This window comes from Manis javanica, chromosome 10, assembly GCF_040802235.1.
Source record: "Manis javanica isolate MJ-LG chromosome 10, MJ_LKY, whole genome shotgun sequence".
NCBI classification, from domain to species: domain Eukaryota; kingdom Metazoa; phylum Chordata; class Mammalia; order Pholidota; family Manidae; genus Manis; species Manis javanica.
Genome location: NC_133165.1, coordinates 80,235,602 through 80,257,565, shown reverse-complemented (window position 1 = coordinate 80,257,565; position 21,964 = coordinate 80,235,602). Strand labels below are relative to the sequence as shown.

Sequence of the window (21,964 nt, the reverse complement as noted above, 5' to 3'; positions counted from 1 at the left end):
GGGCATGGGTTTTCTTTTTTTTGAAGTAATTATATGTTTTGGAAAAATATAGGTGTTGGTGGCAAATGTGGTCCATGTACTACATGGCATTGAACTACACAGTATAAAAAAGCTAATTAAAAAGGGAAAACTATTGGGATATCATCAAACAATACAGTAAAATATTGAAAGGAAAAGTGTATTAGAAAACTGCATTAATATTTAATGCAAATTTTGTCATTCTTTGCCTGCTGTGATTTTATTAACTTAGATGTGTTTAGCTATGATTTTCCTCATTCTAAATTTCATTCATGTATGTCAATTCTTCACAAATCCATTGTTTCTTTGTCTAAAAGGTATAAAAGCTGGGTTTTTTGTTTAGCTCTTTGAGTCTCACATTTTTATGTGGCTCCATCTGTGGAAATAAATTAATTTTTTCCTGGTAATCTGTCTTATGTCAATTTAATTACTGGACCAGCCCCTAAAAGGGAAGAAGGGAATAGTTCTCTGCTCTACACTACTACAGCTTCTAAGAATGTTGCAAGAGCTGGGGTAGTAGAAGTTCAGGACAGCAGAATCCGAAGTTTGGGTAGAAGGTTATGATGGAAGTTGAGGAGAAGTGTGAATACGGGACAGAACGCTGAAGAGACTTACATTGAGATTTCACTGTGAAACACAGGAACGCTTTTACTGCTAAATGGCAGTGACCCTCTGTAGTTCCTGAGAACAGTTCTTCCAGTTGCCTTGGCAGTAAAGCTGGTGAGCCTCATTTATTGAGAGGCCACTGTGGATCTTACCGTGTTCACAAATCTGACTAAACACACCTCTGGAGAATATTAGCCTCTGATTCTATTCTGATTTCCAAATTTTGAACAAGGTCATCTTACCAGCAAATTGTAAATTAAAACCATGTGAGGAAGAGGGCACTCTGGGAAATGGGATCCCAGTTTTTCCTGTGCACTTAAGAGAAAAAAGAAAAGGTCATATGTGATGCCGAATTGGTAACAGACAATTTAAAGCAGATTCTTTGATTATAACCAAAGTCATAGTCTCAGGAGTTGCAAATTACTGGCTCTCTCAGTGGCTCTGCCCAAAAAATGTTACCAATGTTGAAGGCAGGATAGGCAAGAGGAGATATGTTTTGTTTTATTTTTTACTTATGAAAACTCAAAGAATTTATTAGTTTAAAGACAGTTTCCTCATCATCAACTCTTCGCTTTTTTTTTTTTTTGAGAGGGCATCTCTCATATTTATTGATCAAATGGTTATTAACAGTTAACAACAATAAAATTCTGTACAGGGGACTCAATGCACAATCATTAATCCACCCCAAGCCTAATTCTCATCAATCTAAGATCTTCTGAAGCACAACAAACAAATTCTTACATGGTGTACAAATTCTTACATAGTGAATAAGTTCTTACATGGTGAACAGTACAAGGGTAGTCGTCACAGAAACTTTCGGTTTTGATCACGCATTATGAACTATAAACAATCAGGTCAAATATGAATATTCGTTTGATTTTTATACTTGATTTGTATGTGAATCCCACATTTCAAGAGGAGATATGTTTTATGAATTCTTGTTCAATTTGTTCCCATTCAATAGGATACTATTGGATTTTCTGGCCAATATGAATGTCCAAATCCAGGAAATCTATTGTGGGTAATACTGCAAAATTTCCAGAATCTCTTACCTACCCTTAATTCATTTCCATATCAATAGGTGTTTTCAAGGGGCGAAGAGAAGTAGTCCATTTCCATACCAAAAGGTGATTGATTACATGAGGGAACAAAGGCATATATGGACCAGAGAGGTTGGGTGGGTCCCTTTTTTGCAGCTGGGTTTAGAGACACAGTTAAGCTGAAGTGGACAAGTGCTTGTATACAATAAACAGATGCTCCCACTTTACTTCTCCCTTTGACTGATTTTGGTTTCAAAGGTATTCTGCTCCTGGCTGGGAAAATATTTTTCCCTGGAGTTACATCTGGTGATAGTCAGTGGGACCTCTGAACCTCAAATCTGTCTTCATGGGTGCAAGCAACCCTTGGGTGGGCTGACCCTAGAAAGGGTGGGGAGATACCTGGAAAACCCACTGTGGATGGTGGGGTGGCCCTGGTGGCTGCAGTGGTGGAGGGTGCAGGGTCACCAGGGAGCTCCCTTTCTGTGGGGCTTCCAACTGGGGAGCCCCTAGAGGGGAATTGGTCTAGTGTAAAGCACCTCCTAGAGGGTTAGAGCAGAAGCTGTGAAATTAGCCCCCTGGGAGATAGAAGGCTGCTTAGAGGTACTGAGTGGCTGCATAGCAACCAGGATTGTGGGATGGCTCTTAATCGAGATAGTGGAAGGAGTTATCAAGAAGAGACACACTTAGTGTCACTTGGAGGAGCTGGGAGATGACCTATGGGATGGCCTTAAGAAAGACAGACAGTTATAGAGAAGAGAGGTCAAGATCTTGGGAGATACATTAGCAGCAAGGGAGGAGCCAGCAAGAGGCCTAGGGGAGGGCGAGGAAAGAGCGGTGCCTTCAATCCTGGAGATGGTGGAGGAGATGTCGGGAGAGGATGAGGTTATAGGGCTGAGGGTGAATATGTTGCTAAGGCCACCACCCAAGGAAGCAGCCTCTCCCATATTAAAGGCCTGCCCTGTTGTAATTAAGAAAATACAAATGCAAAGACCATGGGCTCCTTCGGCGGAAGAGCACTCCATGCTCCACCCCTATAACCAGGGGAAGCTGGTGTCCATAGGCATCCAGGTTTGCAGAAGTCTTTAGAACGTCTGCCTACGTGGCTTTTGTATCTTTGGGATATGGGGATGGAAAAGATTGTTATGTTGTGTTCTGAAGTGGGTAGACTGGTTTCCCTTATGACTCACTCTTCCCTGTGGCAGTGGTTGCAAAGTGCCCATGACACTTCAGGGAATCAAGCATTGATTCTGCATTGGCTGACAGCCCATCAGGTCTGTTTGGCCTAATCAGGGTGATTTACTATACGTATCCGCTAGTTGAAAAATGTATGCCGAGCTCCAGCAGGTGTTTTGAGAGTTGGGCATAAAGAATATCATCTATAATATGGACCAGAATGCCCCAATGAGGAGTTGTTCACTGAAGAAATGAGATTTCTGGCACTCCATACATCTCCCTCATCTATCTTTGGGCCCCTAGTGACTATTCTTGTCCCTCACATAGGGCAACCCATAGGTGAGGCTACTTGTAGTTTAGCAGATCTGGGGAGTTTGAAACAATAAGAGCATGGAAGAAAGTACAGGCTACAACTGAAAAGAGAGGTGCAAAGGGCCCCATGAAGGTCTTGAGGACCCAGATGTGGGTTGATTTGATAAAGGCTGTGGTAGTAAAAGAAACACTTGATGAGCAGCCCAATAGGATCTTGTTTGAACTGTGGCATCAATTAAAGCCAGAGCAGCAGTTCCAGCCACTGAGGTCCAGGACACAGAACCAGAGGCAAAACCCCATGTCTGACCTGTGTCCCTGCAAGACTTCCTGGGGGATAGTACTCAGGCTCTGCCTGGGATCTAACATCCACAGGAGGATGATCAGGCATCACAGTTTTACTGAGGGTGGGTCAAGGCCCCCACTTTGGGGACATGGTGGGGACTGGAGGCCACCTAGAGAATTAGCAATTCATTGGTCCACTGTGAATGTATAATGTGTCCTGGCACTGGTGGACACAGGAGCTGAATATTCTCTGATTTATGGCAACCCTGAGCATTTTCCTGAGACCCCTACTGTGATAGATGGCTATAGGGGTAAGGCAGTTAGAGTGAAGAAAGCCCAAATCCCATCGGGAATAGTGTGCTTACCCACAAGGAATATACTGTGTACATTTCTCCCATCCCTGAATATATTTTGAGGGTAGATATCCTGCAGGGCCTGTGGTTAAAAACCATTACAGGTGAGTTCAGATTGAAAAACATGTGGTAAAGGCAGTTCTGAGGGGACATGCTCAACACCCACCTTGTAGCTCTGACTGTACCTTACCAGGTGACAAATACTGAGCATTATAAATTGCCTGGTGAAACAAGGAAATTTGGAGAAACTCTATAGGTTGGAAAAGGTGGGCATCATAAAGCCCACTCATAGTCCTTTTAATTCCCCAATGTGGCCAGTGCAAAAGCCTGATGACTCTTGGCATATGACCATGGAATACAGGGAACTGAAAAAGTCACATCCCCCTTGCACAGTGCTGTCCCTCCATACCAGCCCTTATGGACACCCTCAGTCATGAACTAGGGACATACCATTATGTTGTGGACCTTGCTAATGCTTTCTTCTCTATTGACATAGCACAGGAAAGTCAGGAACAGGTTGCCTTCATGGGGGAAGGCTGGCAGTGAACATTCACTGTCCTTCCACAGGGATAACTCCACAGTCTCATCAGTTGTCACTGACTTGTAGCCCAGGACTTGGCCACATGGAAGAAACTGCAAATGGTGCAGCTATATCAGTACAGTTATGATATCATGCTCATGTCTGATTCTCTTGCAGATTTCGAATTGCCGGTTCCTAGACTGCTGCATCATCTAGATGAGAAAGGATGGACTGCGAGCATCACCAAGGTTCAAGCCCCTGGTTTGTCAGTAAATTCTTGGTGGGTGTCTTCCCAACCTGGCAAAGTAAAGTTTTCCCAAAAGCAGTCATAGACCAGATCCAGGCTTTCCCTACCCCTACCACTGTGGCAGTATTACAAGAGATTTGGGGCCTTTTGGGCTACTGGAGAGTGTTTATCCCACACTTGGCATAAATTCTGAAGCCCTTGTATCACTGTGTATGAAAGGGCATGAGGTGGGACTGGGACGAAGCACGTGCTGCTGCTTTTACTGGTGCTAAGTGAGCAGTCAAGGCTGTACAGGCCTTGAGTGTAATCAACCCATCAAGATAGCTGATAGATGACATATATGTAGACAAATAGATAGCATATATGCATACATGAATGAATATATACCTGTATGTATACATACATAAATGTTATCATAGAAGAGTGAAGAGGTAGGTGTATGTTAGACATTTCAGATAAATTCTTTTTCTGTAATTGGGTAGAAAATAAACTATTTTTTGTCTATCAAATTCTGAAGGTTTAGACTACTTTGAAAATAGCAATTATTTTATACCTGAACAAAATCATTTCAGGTTAAGCTTCATAGAAGATAAATAGTTCACTACAAAGCAAAAATTTTCCAAAATATATGGAACTATGAATTTTTTGGTGAAAATTTCTGTTCTATCCAGTCCATCTAGCACATGAAATATCTAAATGTTTTGGCAGTATATGTGTTTGTGTGTTGTCTCATGAAGTCAAAAGTTGAAGCAAGGATTTATGATACTAAAAAATATCCTAAATTTCATCAACTATAATTTGTAGTAATAGGAAATAAATTAATTTGATTAGTAGGGCCAAATTCTTACTGATCCTCCTGCAATATCTCCAACTGGGAGACTTGGCACAACATTTATTGAGAAAGAAGTATCAGAAAATTGAAATGAATTCAAAATGTTAGATGGAAGACAGTAAATTTCATTTCCTCCTTACAGATTTAAAATTTGGGTGCTAAAGAAGAAAAATGGTTGAAAATCTGAGGTTTCTGTGTCCTCTGAGTGAATAATTCCTCATTTATAAAACCTGCAAGACATCTTAAATTTCTAGAAAGTGGGAACAAAGTCATTACAGCACATAACATAATGAGCTATCAATAAATAGTAATTATTATTTAAATATGTGTATTAGTATAGTTGTGAATATGTTTCAGAATTTAAATTAAAAGAGAATATTCCCAGTTGTTCAAGTTTCGAGTTTGTTATAACTGATGACATACTCATAAATAGAAAAGGTAAGTGACAGATAGGTATGAATATTTGAAAGACGCAAAAAAACCCTCAATAACAGATGAGGAAGAAAAGTGTGTCTTAATTGATGATATCTACAGAAACTTGATAGAGATGATTGTATGTTTACACAATTTTGAGAAATGCATTAACAGAGTTCCTATAGCTAATAATTTCAAAATTGAGGAAATTTTTAAAGCCAGAGTGGGAAGAATATCTTTAGAATGTTGAAAGTGACACAAAATGTAGTGTTATTTTGGAAATAGTTTGTACATGGTGATAAACCAGGGACAAATTGTAGAAACCTTTGTGAACTAATCTGAAGTATCAATACAGGCAATGATAATTAATATAGAATTATTTTTGACTCCATATATTTTCTGATGTTAGTCTTAAGGATGCCTGTTAGTACTGCTACTGTTGGCCTCTGAATCGTGAATAAATGGATAGTTTACTATTTCTATTTTTTGTTTTTGAGCTTGTGTCTTTAATAAGCAATGCAACTGGTATAGTATACCAGACTTTCACCCCCTCCATGCGAGTTACAGATGGGGCAATATATAGGGCTACAGGATGTACATGCAGTGACCATAAATACAAACAAAACATCCCTGTAAGATGCTCCTACCTCCTGGATATTTTAGATATACTCCTGTGATTGTTGGCAGCCACTCTGCTTCATTCCAGGAATACACAGGAGGCCAGCTTCCAGGCCTTTTCCTCAGGGTGCCAGAGGGCCAGCAATCACTGATACATGTGTCAAAATATCCAGGGCCACATCCATGTAACAAAGTCTCCAGTGTTTAATGCAGTTGGGGTTGGTAGCAGAATATTGCTCTGTTAGCCATATCCTGGGTTCAATAACTCCTCTTTGGTTTCCACATACACTTGTATAGGAGAGGCAGCAATGTGTGTTAGCATGTCCATGGGGCTCAAGGCTCCTTTGCAGGCCTTCTCATTCAAACACCATAGCACTGTCCATAAATGATCTCACCAGCCCCACAGACTTTTGGTGTTCAACTTCAGAACAAATTTCAACAAACCATTGTACCTCTCTATCATGCCTGCCCAGGTAGGGTTATATGGTACATGAAACTTCCACTTTATTCATAATTACTGCACCCATTCTTGTAACACATGTCCAGTAAAGTGGGTGCCTTGATTGCTCTCAATCACCTGTGGCTGGCCATAGCCTGCAAACAGATGGTCTAGGCCCCTGTTGGTGGTTTGCTGATCTCTAGGAGAGCAACCAATAGTCAAGTAGCTGTGTCCACACAAGTCATGGCATACTGCTATCCTTCTGATATGTGCAGAGGCCCAAGATAGTCTATCTGCCATCTGACAAGAGGCATTGGCCACTTTACTATTGTCCCATGTTGCTGTGGGACTCCATGTAAGTCCCTCTTAAAGCCACAAGGCACTCCTCTGGGCTCTGCTGACTTCTTCAAAGGTCAATGGCAAGCCCCACCGATGGGCTCCAGCCCACACTGTCTTTTGTCCTGTGTGGAACATATGCTGACGTAACCATTGGGCTGCATCAGAGGCAGGCTTTCCTTCTGGCCAACACACCTGGGCCAATGTGTCTGCTTCCTCATTCTCTGGGGGTGCCAAAGGCAAACTTCCAGTCACATGATTTATGGTAACTGTTTAAATCTTGCCATCACTCTTGCCCCCAAGGGGGCCGGGGACCAACCATCCAGTTGACATCATACCATGTTGGTAGCCACAGGGTCAAGCCCCAACAGACTGCCCAGCTGTCAGTGCAGACAACTATTGGGGAGGGCTCCTGGGTGATCATGAGCCATACTGACCACAATTCAGCCCATTGGCTGCCCTTCTCCCCATCCTCCATCCATATTATCTGAGTCTTAGGATGGAAAGCCACAGACCTCCACTTTGGGGGCTGCCTATGCTTGGAGCAGAGGTATACCAAGCATCTTCAATTATAGGGTCCCTTTCATACTGACAGGGGCTCTTTGTTATCAATGGATCCAAAGCAAGTTCTTACTGCTTTTCACTGGTGTATATCACTGGCACCAATAAGTGCTGGAATTTTCCACATAAGGGGCTAGTAGAGGGGGTGTTACATTGATATAAATATGTGCCCTATTTAGCCAATATGGGTGTCTGTGCCATGCCACTCCATAGATTTTGGGTTCAGGTTCACACCCAAAGTGCAGTGAGATAGATGGTTATTACCTTGGGTGAAGCTGTTCCAGTGATGGGCTCCATAGCCAGCAAGGCGTGATACACAGAAGCCAGTTGCTTCTATATCAATGAGCACCAGACCTCAGTGCCTTTCCAGAGTTGCAGCCAGAATCTAATATATTGTCAGGTCCATTCAAGCTGCTGCCACAGGCCCCATCCATAATCATCTTTGGTTACATGAACATCTAGCCTTGATGGGTCCATTACACTCAAGGCCTGTACAGCCTTGACTGATTTCTTATCAGTGGTAAAGGCAGATGCACATGTTTCATCTAAGTCCCACCTGATGCCCTTTTACACCAACTGGTATTAGCACCTCAGAATTTGTGCCAAGTGTGGGATAAACACTCACAGTAGCCCCAACCCCAAAAACTATTACAAATCAGCCACAGTTGTATGCAGAGGGAAATCTTGGAGTTTATCTATGACTGTTTCCAGGATAACTTTAGTTTTACCTGACCAACAACCCCTAAGAACTTTACTGACAAACCAGGTCCCTGAACCTTGGTGCTGTTCACAGCCCATCCTTTCTTCTGTAGATGTTGCAGCAGTCTAGGATACCCACCCCCAAAATATAATCAGGGATGCAAAAACATACACAGCATACCCTTTTTGGGGTAAATACCCTATTCTCAATGGGATTTTGTTGTTCTTCACTCTAATTTCCTTAACCCCACAGCCGTCTCTCACAGATGTGGTCCCAGGAAACCACTCAGGGTTGCCATAGTCAGACAGCATTCATCTCCTGTGTCCACCAGTGCCAGAACATGTGCATTCACTGGGGACCAATGAATGTCTAATTCTACATATTGCCTCCAGTCCCCACCATATCCCCCAAGGTGGGGGCCTTGAACCCCACTCAATCAAAGTGCAATGCCAAATACCTTCCTATTGGAGTAGGGACCCAGAGGGGGTCTGAGTACTCTCCACAGAAAGTCCTGCAGACACACAGGCTTGACATAGGACTTTGCCTCCAGCTTCTGTATCTTGGACTTAAGTGGCTGGAACTGCTGCTCCAGCTTTAATTGATGCCACAACTTTAGCAAGAATCTATTGGACAGTCCATCACATTTTTCTTTCACTTCCCTCACCTTTACCAAATCAATCTACATCTGGGTCCTCAGTACCCTCATGGGGTCCTTTGAGCCTCTTCTTTCAGTAGTAGACTGTATTTCCTTCTGTGCTCTTATTGATTCAAACTCCTCCAGATCTGCTATCACACAAGTAACATCACTTATGTTTTTACTGCACGGGGCTGGGGACCAGAACAGTCACTAGCAACCCAAAGAAGGATGGCATAACTCTACGGAGCATTAGATTTCTCATCCCCATGGTGATCAACCCCTCCTTGGTGTCCTGAGGGTCCATATTATAAATAATATTTTTCATGTCTAACTTCCAAAAGACCTGCTGGATCTCTGCATATGTTTGCCAGCTAGTGGGTAAGTAAGTTAAATCACCATGAATAGGCCCAATTGCCTTTAGGGCTGCTGTCAGCCAATCCAAAAGTGCATGATTCCTTGTCGTGTAATGGGTATTTTGTAACCTCTGCTGTAGAGAGGTATGAGTCATCAGGTAAACCAGGTCACCCATTTCTGACTCAGACACAAAAATGCCCTCTGCTCCTAAATCCCAAAGATGCAAAAGCCATGAAAGGCAGAGGTTTCAAGGATTTCTGCTGAAACTGGGCCCTCAAATCCACCAGTTCAGCCTGGATTCAGGGGTGGGCCATGGTGAGCTCCACAACCTGGGGAGGGGGCTGCTCCTCTCCCTGAGGACCTGACATTGGCTGTGTCCTTATTTTCTTAACTGCAAATGGGTGAGCTTTCAGTACAGGAGTGTCAGTGCGTCAGGCTCCAGCAGCATCTCCTCCCTCAGCCCCACCCGCTCCTCCCCAGCTTCTCCCTGATGTCTCCTCGACCACACCCTGGGCTGCTGGACCCACCCCTTCCTTCACCGAACACACAGCCTCTTGCAGCTCCCGTTTTTCTGCCGTCCCCTCCCACACCAGTATTATGTCTCTCAGCCAAATGATCTCAGTTCTCAGTAGCTTTCATTCCTTTTTCAGGGAATCCCACAATGTGTCTCCCTGTTCTGCCATTTGCTGCCAAATTGTCTCTCTCTCCTTTCCAGTGATGTGAGAAACAACCACCCCATATTTCCTGCCATACCATGTGCACTCAGTTCCCTAAGGAGTTCCTGAATTTGTGGACGGCCAACTCCACTACTTCTGGTGTCCCCATATGTCCCAAATACTGGGGAGAAGCCCACTCCTCTTGGAGGCAACTTACCGCACAATAAATCCCTCCTAAGGAATCTCTGGGTGAATCCCCACCATCCAGAGGGACATCACCAGATGACCCTCCACCACCCATTGGTGGGGTCCTTGGAGATCGCCAAACCACCACTATGATGAGGGTCCTAGGATATATCCCCACCATCTATAGGGGCACCCTGCCAAAACATTGCACCCATATGGACAGACTTTGAGTTTACCAAACCCTGTCAACGACAGCCAAAATGTAATTCCAAGAGCAAGTGGTTGCCCAAATTCCCTATGAATCTGAGGAAACTGAAGAAAGACAAGGGGAAGGATTTCTCATGGCTGTTCCCATCTGGCCCTCTCAGCCCCTGCCCACCCCTTCCAGAGCAACTCCATGGACGGATCCTTGGTGATTGGCAAGTGCAAGACCATTTACATACAAGGAACAGAGGGGTGGAGAAAAAGACCATTTTCTTTCCACACCTTGCCCCAATAAACTGGTAGATTTGAAACATCCACTGGTATGTAAATGAAATAAGGCCATGCAGGAGATTCTGGAAATTCTGAGTGAAAATTCCCATTTACCCCACACATATAAATGGAATGACTGTAAATGGAATCATATGTTTAGAACAAAAATGACTATTTGAAAGTGGAGACCAAGGGCAGCCTGGCCCAAAATGTGCCATTGTGACATGCAGATTATTTTGAGCTGAAAATTAGCAAGGCCCAAAAGACTCAAGAAGAAACTTTGCCCTTCCTCCTAAAAGCCTAAAAGAACTTAGAGAAACTGCTCCAGGAAGAGAGCTATTACCATAGTAACCACATTATGATATGAGCTAAGCCTGGTAGACAGGGAGGAATTCAGCAAAGTCTGTTAAAATTCCTCTCTAAGTCACACTGTTTCTCTGTGGCCCAGAAAACATTTGTTTACCAAACAGTTGCTCTCATCTTCCTGTGAATTGCTTTTCTCGCCTTTGAAATACCAGACCCTTACCCACCTTCTCCTTTGTTCAGGATGGCATATATACTTCATTTTCCTCACTGTCTTTGAAATCTCTTGTCTGTGTGGATTTTTCATATATGCATAATTAAATTTGCTTATCTCTTGTAAATCTGTATCATGCCAATTTGATTCTTAGGCCATCCACAAGAAGCTTGAAGGGTAGAGAAAAATTTTTCTCCCCCAGCAATATTTTGTTCTAGTTAATTGAGCCTTTGATGTTGTTACTGATAATCACAGAAATTCAGGATAACCTCAGGATGATCAGAGGAGTCAGCAGGATATCATCTTTTTGTTAACCAAGTTGACTTTAAGGTAAATTATGGCTACACTTTGAATAAAGGAAATGTGTAAAGAATTGTGAATACATTAATGCAAATTCCCTAAGATAAATAGTGATGTTTACAATTTATTGAAGGAAAAAATGAAATGAAAGCCAGAGGTCAGATCAAGAGTCTTTGCAAGATATAAGGTATTGAATTTCCTCTAAAATCCTGTACAAAATTAGCTTATATAATATTGAACATCTATTATTTGCTTTCAAAGCATAAACTTCTATATGTTTCTTTGGAATTTTGACTTGGTGTACAGAAGTATCTGAGAGTAGGAAACAATATTTCTGAGATTGATTCTGTTCAAGCTCCTGGAAACCTAGTATATGAAATTGACAAATTTGAGTCTGTTAATAGAACAAAGAAGAAAGTACCTACAGTAACATCAGTTTGAAAATATGTTCTATAGTATTACCATTAATCTTGGTCAGTAACAAAGAAAAGATACAAAATATTTCTCTTGATACAATCTACAAATGTTGTAGAATGCTTGTCAAACTCAATATTCGGAAGTTTAGTTTATTTATACCTAGCTGTTCTGCCCTCAGGAAACATGGTGTAGTCTCCAAATACTATTTCCTACTGAGAGGAACCCAAGTTTCATGGAGAAAGAGTTCTTTCCACATTAAGGCTAAGAAACATTCAAATTCCATGCTGATTTCCACAGCGGTTGTACCAATTGACATTTTCACCAGCAGTGTAGGAGGGTTCCCTTTTTTCCACATCCTCACTAACACTTTTTATTTCTTGTCTTTTGGAGAGTGGCCATTCTCACTAGTGTGAGGTGACATCTTGTTGTGGCTTGGATTTGCATTTTCCTGATGATTAGCAACGTGGAGCATCTTTTCATGTGCCTGTCTTCCATCTGTAATAATTCTTTGCAGAAATGTTGCTCAGGTACTCTACCTGGGTTTTTTTTGAGCTATTTTTTTTTATGTTGAGGAGTATGAGTTCATTATATATTTTGGATGTTAACCCCTTATTGGGTATTATTTATGAATATATTCTCCCATACTCTAAGCTGCCTTTTTGTACTGATGATGTTGTCCTTAAGTGTACAAACTAAAAAGAAGTTTTGTTTGATGTAGTCCCGCATGTTCTTTTTTTATTTTGCTTCCCTTGCCTGAGGACATCTGTCCAGGAAAAAAAATGCTAATATCTGTGTTCAATAGATTTTTTTCCTATGTTTTCTTCTAAGTGTTATGATTTCATGTCTTATATTCAAGTCTTTGAACCATTTGGAGTTTACTTTGGTGTATGGATCCAGCTTCATTGTCTTGTATGTAGCTGTCCAGTTTTCCCTGGACAAAAAGCACTTATTTAAGGGGCTGTCTTTCCCAATTATATATTCATGACTCCCTTATTATATATTAGTAATTCCACTTCTAGGAATTTACCCAAAGAAAACAAAATCCCTGATTCAAAAAAGATATATGCTCCCATATGTTTATTGCCACATTACTTAAAATAGCCCTGACATGGAAGCACCTAAGTGTCCCTCAATAGATGAATGGATAAAGATGTGGTACACATGCACAACAGAACATCATTTAACCATAAAAAATGATATACTTCCAATTGCAACAACAGGGATGGATCTAGAGGGCACAGGGCTCAGTGAAATAAGGCAGGTGGAGAAATACAAATACCATATGATTTCACTTACTTTAGAATATAAAAAGAAACTAAAACAGAATGAAAAAAAACAGTCATAGACTCATAGACACTGAGAAGTGGTTACCATGGAGAAGAGGTTGGAGGAGGGAGGTGGAGGGGCTAAAGGGGTACAAAAATTCTAATATTATATAGGCTGGTCACAGGTGTGATTCTATAACATCTTTCTATGTTGACAGATAATAATTTCACTAGAAGGAGGTGAGGATTTAATAATATCTGTAACTGTTGAACCACCATGTTATATATATGAAACCAATAAAACATTGTATATCAACTATATTACAATAAAAAAACAGTATCTGCAAAGCAAAAAAAAAAATAAAAGATAAAAAAGGAAACAAAAATTAAGCCTGGAATGTCTTATTGCATGAGAATAAAAAAGTAGCAAAGAGTCTTATGAGGACACAAGAACCAATTTAGATCCTACCTGCTGGCTTAAAATGGGACAATATGAGCATGCAAATAAAATAATGACATTAAAAGATTAAAACATGCCAAATATATTAAAAAATCCATGATCATATAGCCTTTCAAAGGAAATTGATAACCAGTGGAAGTCACTAGGGCATCAAATTATCACCACAGAATATTGATAAAGGAGGGAATATTCCTTTATACCTTTCCTTGGAATCAAATTGTTTATCAAAAAAGCCATGAATTCACAGAAATAAAAAAGAAAACAATGCTTTAAACCTATTAACAGAAGAATGAACCTTCACAATGCATTAGTATGTACTGAACACCATTTATGATCTACTGATGGGGTATTCATAGTAGAGATATCATGCTGCCAAGACCAGAACACACCGAACTAAGCATTGTTAAAAGCATGTCAAATGGATACTACAAGGTTCAGCATATGGTGCAATAGAAAACATACAGCCTCACCTATTGAACATCTTGCTAAAAATATGAACTTAAATTTAATCGACAGTTAAATCTAACTAACACGTACATAGAAATTGGGTTTAATCAACAGTTAAATCTAACTAATATGTACATAGAAAGTATACCATAAAAAAGCAATCAGTTAAATAACCAATGATATCATACACTACAATGGCCTCATTTCTCCCTCAACTAAAGCAATAAAATATTTTAAGAACCATAAGGAAATTTTTTAATGTTGTAAGTAACATAACTACCAAATGTGATATGTTAGATTTTGATCCACCTTACTTGAGAGAAATACAAAACAACAACAAAAAAATCTTTATGTGAGCCAGGGAAATTTGAATACACACAGAATATAAGAAATTATTGTGATTGATTGATAAATTGACATGTGGGATAATGGCATAATGGTATTATTCTTATTAAGACATTTTCCTTATCAGTTAGCCATATCTACAGATAAACTTGTGGGTGAAATGTAATGAATGTATGGGTGAATGGTATAAGGTGAAATGCCAGCCAAAAAATAAAATATCAGAGAGTGATAGGGAAAACTAATTTTAATATATTGATAACTGTGGAAACCAGACAGTGAGTACATGCCTGGTAATTACTGTATCTTGTCTCCTTTTATGAATGTTTAAAAATCCCCACCCAAGAACATTTGCAAAACCTAGGTTACCGAATAATTTTCTACAAAATTTACCTGCTTGATGAGATTAGAATAAATCACTACTCATAACTGGCTAAGGCAAGCACACGGCCCTCTTACCTCTACTCACCACTGAGTCAGCTCTCGGGGACAGTGTTATTGCCTAATGATATCAGAATTGCTTGGCTTCTAACACGGCAGGAAAATCAAGCCAATTTAAGCAACCTCCCTCATCTTAGCCATACTCTTCAATCTACATTTACATGAATGAAGCAACTATTGATAATCATCTGAATCCTGTGCCTATTTCTCATTTGTTCAGATCTCACATTGAGGTTATGTGTGACTGCATACTAGCATTGAGCAGGAAGGTTATGGTTTAGAAAACTAATATCATGGATACCGTATACATATCTGACCAAGCTGTGAGCCCAGAGGACAAATCAGGCTTGAATAGAAAATGATTTTTCAGCTTTTGTTAAAGAAGCCAGAAATTAGCAGTGTGGCAGCAGTAATATCCATTGGTCTCATTGAGTACTTAGTATTCAGAAGGTGAACTCTACACCAATATGCAGTGGTATAAGTAAGCTAAGGCACTCCCACATGGAGGAAAGAGCAAAGGTTAAATCTTAACTGTAGTATATATATCACCTAGATCGATGATGAATTATAGCATAGACTATGACAGAATCAAAGATTCAGAGAATCTAAATATCTCAGAAATCTGAAGTGATCGATAGATATAGGGTGAGGGTATCTGCCCCAATGCTTTCATATGGTTGAAATGTGGAAGACCACTAAACATTTTAGTCTTCAATGGGGGCTGAAACATGGACAACCTTTCTCTAAAGTATTCTTAAATTTTGAGAAATCCGTGAAAGGCCCTCTAGATTCTTAATGGGCTTACATTAGGAGGTTTTGCATAGAACAGATGATTAGCAATTAGGAAAATGCCTGGAGACAGGCTTATCTCACTGAGTTTGAATATCCAGGATAAAAGGCCTTTTTTTCCTCCTCTTCTCTGGCTTTTACTTAGTTTTCCATATCTATTAGCTCTTTATTTCTATATATTGATAAAGCCAATTTTTTAAACAAAGTTTTAGAGTTTTTATAGTGTATCATCCAATTATAATAATTAATATCATTTATTATCATTATTATCATTTTATTAGTATTTATAATGTATATCATATAAATGTATTACATTTTACTTTTATCTTGGTACTTTGTTAATGAAATAAATCTTGCTAAAATTTACTACTAATAGCCCTATACACTAATGATGAACTACCAGAATGAGAAATCAGGAAAACAATTCTATTCACAATCGCATCAAAAAGAATAAAATACCCAGGAATAAACCTAACTAAGGAAGTGAAAGACCTATACCCTGAAAACTTCAAGACACTCATGAAAGAAATTAGAGAGGATACTAACAAATGGAAACTCATCGCATGCTCCTGGCTAGGAAGAATTAATATCGTCAAAATGGCTATCCTGCCCAAAGCAATATACAGATTCAATGCAATCTTTATCAAAATACCAACAGCATTCTTCAATGAACTAGAGAAAAAAGTTCTAAAATTCATATAGAACCACAAAAGACCCTGAATAGCCAAAGCAATCCTGAGAAGGAAGAATAAAACTGGGGGGATTACACTGCTTGGTTTCAAGCTCTACTACAAAGCCACAGTAATCAAGACAATTTGGTACTTGCACAAGAACAGACCCATAGATCAATGGAAGAGGATAGAGATCCTAGATATAAACCCAAGCATATTTGGTCATTCAATATATGATAAAGGAGCCATAGACATACAATGGGGAAATGACAGCCCCTTCAACAGCTGGTGTTGGCAAAACTGGACAGCTACATGTAAGAGAAAGAAACTGGATTATTGTCTAACCCCGTACACAAAGTAAACTCAAAATAGATCAAAGACCTGAATGTAACTCATGAAACCATGAAACTCTTAGAAAAAAACATAGGCAAAAATTTCTTGGACATAAACATGAACTTCTTCATGAACATATCTCCCCAGACAAGGGAAACAAAAGCAAAAAATGAACAAATGGGACTACATCAAACTAAAAAGCTTCTGTACAGCAAAGGACACCGTCAGCAGAACAAAAAGGCATCCCACAGTATGGGAGAATATATCTGTAAATGACATATCCAATAAGAGGTTAACATCCAAAATATATAAAGAACACACATGCCTCAACACTGAAAAAGCAAATAACCCTATTAAAAAATGAGCAGCGGATATGAACAGAAAATTCTCCAAAAAAAGAAATTCAGATGGCCAACAGGCACATGAAAATATGCTCCACATCACTAACCATCAGAGAAATGCAAATTAAAACCATAATGAGATATCAACTCACACCAGTTAAGATGGCCAACATCCAAAAGACAAACAGCAAATGCTGACGAGGATGTGGAGAAAGGGGAACCCTCCTACACTGCTTGTGGGAATGTAAATTAGCTCAACTATTGTGGAAAGCAGTATGGAGGTTCCTCAAAAAACTAAGAATAGAAATACTGCTTGACCCAGGGATTCCTCTCCTAGGAATTTACACTAAGAATGCAGGAGCCAAGTTTCAAAAAAACATATGCACCGCTCTGTTTATCACAGCACTGTTTACAATAGCCAAGATATGGGAGCAACCTAAGTGTCCATCAGTAGAAGAATGGATAAAGAAGAAGTGGTGCACAAAGGATAACAATTTAGGCATAAGAAAGAAAGAAATCCTACCATTTGCAACAACATGGATGGAGCTGGAGGGTATTATGCTCAGTGAAATAAGTCAGGCAAAGAAAGACAAGTACCAAATGATTTTCCTCATTTGTGGAGTAAAACAACAAAGAAAAACTGAAGGAACAAAACAACAACAGACTCACAGACTTAAAGGGACTAGGGGTTACTAAAGGGGAGGAGTGGGGCAGGCCTGGTGGGGAGGGAGGGAGAGAAGGGTACTGAGGGATATAATGATTAGTACACATGGTGTGTGCGGAGGTCATGGGGAAGACAGTGTAGCACAGAGTAGACAAGGAGTGACTTCTTTGGGGAATCTTACTACACAGATGGACAGTAACTGCAATGGGGTATGGGGGGGACTTGATAATATGGGTGAATGTAGTAACCACATTGTTTCTCATGTGAAACCTTCATAAGAATGTATATCAATGATACCTTAATAAAAATAAAAATAAAAAAGAAAGAAAAGAAAATCAACCAAAAAAAAAATTTAGTACTGATTTGTATTTTTTAGGATGTTCCTTGAAATTATCTCTTGAGAAGCAGAACCATTTACTTGAATAAATATTTCTTTCAGAAATCAATATAACTAGTTTTGAATACTAGTTCTACTACTTGCTAGCAATACTAACATTTTTACACTTCCATTTCTCCACATTTCTCCAGTGTAAATTATGATAATACATATAAATTGCAGGGTTATTTTCACAATTTTAGATTGCATTTTATTTACTTCAGATATTTAAAAATAAGTATTGTAACACAATTGTTACTTATAGTCATGTCATTCTTTGTCTTCTATTCATAGACTCATGTCAGATGTTACTCTTGTGTTTTTTTCTCATCTCATATGAGTTCTCATTTTGCATCATCAAAATTTCAAATCATCATATTGGAAACTTATCCATTATGTAACTAATATTTGTCCAGGTGCCAGGCATAAAGCATTCTAGAATTTGGCATATGAGGCAGACATTCCCCAAGGCATTTGCCATTCAGGTAGAATAAGGAGAAATAAACATGAAATTATAGTTTGGTAAGGTATGAAGGCAGCGGGTAAGTGATGACACTAGTGTGAATGAGTCGGACTAACCCAGGCCTAGTGGTACTGTTGGTGGAATCATGAGACATGCTTAGCAAAAATTCCTGTGGGCATGTCATTTAAACTGGAGGTTTGGAAGTTGAAAAGGTAAGGGAAAGTTCCATCCAACACAGTCCACAATGTGACAAGTGTCCTGAAGTAGGAGATCAAGGATCAAAGGAAATTTTACTATGCTGCCCTGTGGAAGTGGAAGTTGGTACAGAATGTTTTCAGTAATGAAATTCTGGTCTTTCTTTAAGGAATTATGCTTGGATGCATAATTTGGACTCAAAATGACATTTTTTTCATTTAAAAAAGCAAATCATCACATTGATATTTGTAGCCACATTTTATTGTTCTTTTTTTTTCTTTCCCAGTATATTTGGCTTACTACTTATTTATCATTCTTGCTTTTGTGACTTTCCTTGGACTTCTGCCATCTGTATGCTTAAATACTCTACACTCAAGACTTAGCATTTTAATTGCCACATCAATGTAAATCTGTGCTATGTAACTTCATTGAAGGATTTACCTTTAACAGGAATTACCAGGACATTCCTCTCTTCATTGTAACCTAATTCATGACCCTTTGGCAAATTTTAAATAACTTTCATATTAGATAGTATCCAGTCATTTCAAAATTTTTCATTACTAAATGCTTCTTTCAAATCCTGAATCTTATACTTATTCCTCATTTAAAAATATATCTTCAGTTTATGAAACTTTTCTTATAACACTTAGACAAGTATTGATTCTTTTCAAAATTAAGTCTCTTATTTGAGTAAGGTTTTTGGTTTGTTTTTTGTATGTGTTATATTTAAAGGAATGGTGTTCACTATTGTATTAATATTTTAAGATAAATTTCCCGAACCTCTTAGAATTGGAAAAGAAATGTTAGGAGTGAAGTGATGCTTAGATTTCCCGAGACATCTATTCTCATTTTTCTTCATTACAATTATCATCAGAAAGAAGCTTTTTTATAAGGAGATCAAAGGGGTGACTTGACCAGGGCTGGTACCAAATCGATGGCAAATCTAGATCAGGAAAAGGCAAAAGGAGACGGAAACTGAAGAAAATATGCTTACGGATACTGACATCAACACTCCCCTAATTCTTTGAGAGCAATTTAAATCTTTTGACCAAGTCATTAAAGGCTCGTTTCACTTGTTTGTTCCTCAGAGTGTAAATGAATGGGTTCAGCATGGGGGAAATGGAAGTACTGAGTATTGACACTCCCTTATTAATGGCCATTTCATCTTTTGCTGAAGGTTTGATATAAACAAAGATGCAGCTGCCATAGGTGATGGAAACCACGATAATGTGGGAAGAGCAGGTGGAAAAGGCTCTTGTCCTCTGCTGGGCAGAGGGGAGTCTTAGAATCATTCTGATGATGTACATGTAGGACAGAACCACACACACCAGAGTCATGAGGAAAGTCATCACAGCACAGACAATAACCATCTGCTCTGTGAGCCATTTATCTGAGCATGAGATCTTCAGCATAGGGTTAGCATCACATGCAAAGTGGTCAATGGCATTAGAGGCACAGAATTCCAGGTCCAGTCCCAAGCTGAGTGGTGGCAATACGATCAACAAAGACATCATCCAACAGCAGAAGACGAGCCTTTTGCAGACCCTGTAGCTCATAATAGTCATGTAATGCAGGGGTTTGCAGATGGCTACATATCGATCAAAGGACATGGTGGCCAGGAGAAAAAATTCTGTTACTGCAAAAACGTCTATAAAAAATAGTTGGCATATACAAGCATTATAAGTAATAGCCCTGTCACCTGTTGATATACTCTACAAGAATCTAGGAATGCAGGCAAAAGTGAATAAGATTTCTAAGAAGGATAAATTTTGAAGAAAAAAGTACATTGCAGTTTTAAGGTGAGAATCCACTAATGTAAGGATGATGATACTCAAGTTTCCAGTTATGCTCAATTTGTAGGTAATCAGTAGAAATACAAAAATCAGAATCTGTAGCTCAGGGTCATCTGTCAATCCCAGGAGGATGAAACTGGTGAGAGATGTGTGGTTTCTCATTGTTGCGTCCTGACCTTTGCCCAATCTGCATGTAATAGTGAAAGAAGTAAAATCTGAGAAGCTGGTGGGAAAAATGTGTTACAGTGGATTTTGTTCAGAAAAGCCAATCAATATATTTTACATGTATTTTGTTTTACTTAATTAATTTTAAAAATAATTCATTCTCTCAGGTCTGTTGATTGCATATCATCAAATTCATTAGAAACCTTGCTTTCAAAAGTTTTTACTACAACATATAGTAAGGTAGACATTTCATACTGCAGCACAGTGTACATTCTCACACCCACACTAATACATATTCACATACATATACCTGAAACAAAAATGTGAGTAAAATATTAATAACCCTTAGGTTTTATTTTCTAATGTTCTCTGAAGTTTTATTTTCTAATGCACCTCATTAAAAATAAATACACAAATAACCTAATAGATTTTATAGCGTACTAAGTAGTCATGACATATATTTGAAAAAATACTTTTTATGGATCTTTTGAATAATAAAGTCCAAGGAAAACATAATTTTCCATGATAGTTTTTTAAATGTGCACTATCTGTTTAATTTGCACTTTGGAATAGTTTGGTTCATAGCACACTTGCACCCCTTAAGAATATTTCCCTCATCACTACACAAAATTTTACTGTCACTATCTGCTGATAACCATTTTTTCCTGAATAAATTAAAAATACGTGAAATGTGTTTGTGACACAAGATGTTTCTAGATACATCTACCAACACAGTTGAAGACCTTGTTCCACTGCACAACTCATTTTACATGCGCAACCTGTCCGGAGAAAGTTTCATCTAATCATTTGTGGTTTTTTCCCTCTCCCAAGCTCCATCCATTTGCTGATTCTGACCTATTCCTGGTTCTTTGTGATTCATTCCCTTTTTCTACTTGAACTTTTCAGAGAAGTTCTTCCAAATCTCCCAATCCACAGTAAGAACATTTCATGGGTTTTTGTCACACATTGTGCTTCATAGAGGATATAAAAATTTGTTGGATACATTAGTTTTTATCTTGTTTAATGTAGTAACTGCAGAGCTATAGGGTACCGATATACAGAGTTAATTAAAGGCAATATGTCCCTCAGACCTAGATCAAGTTATATTATTTATTGTGTGGACTCAATTTTAAAACTTCTCTTAAAACTCTTACTTTTGCTATATCCCTACTGTAATCTAGGAGATTCTCATTGGGTTTTATTTCAGTGGAAGTAATGTTCTGAGTG

General features: G+C 39.1%; 1 pseudogene; it reads right to left on the bottom strand.

Annotated features, from left to right (window-relative positions):
• Positions 1 to 19,795: 19,795 nt before the first annotated feature.
• Positions 19,796 to 20,734, bottom strand: LOC108410219 (olfactory receptor 6C2-like; annotated as a pseudogene).
• Positions 20,735 to 21,964: the final 1,230 nt, after the last annotated feature.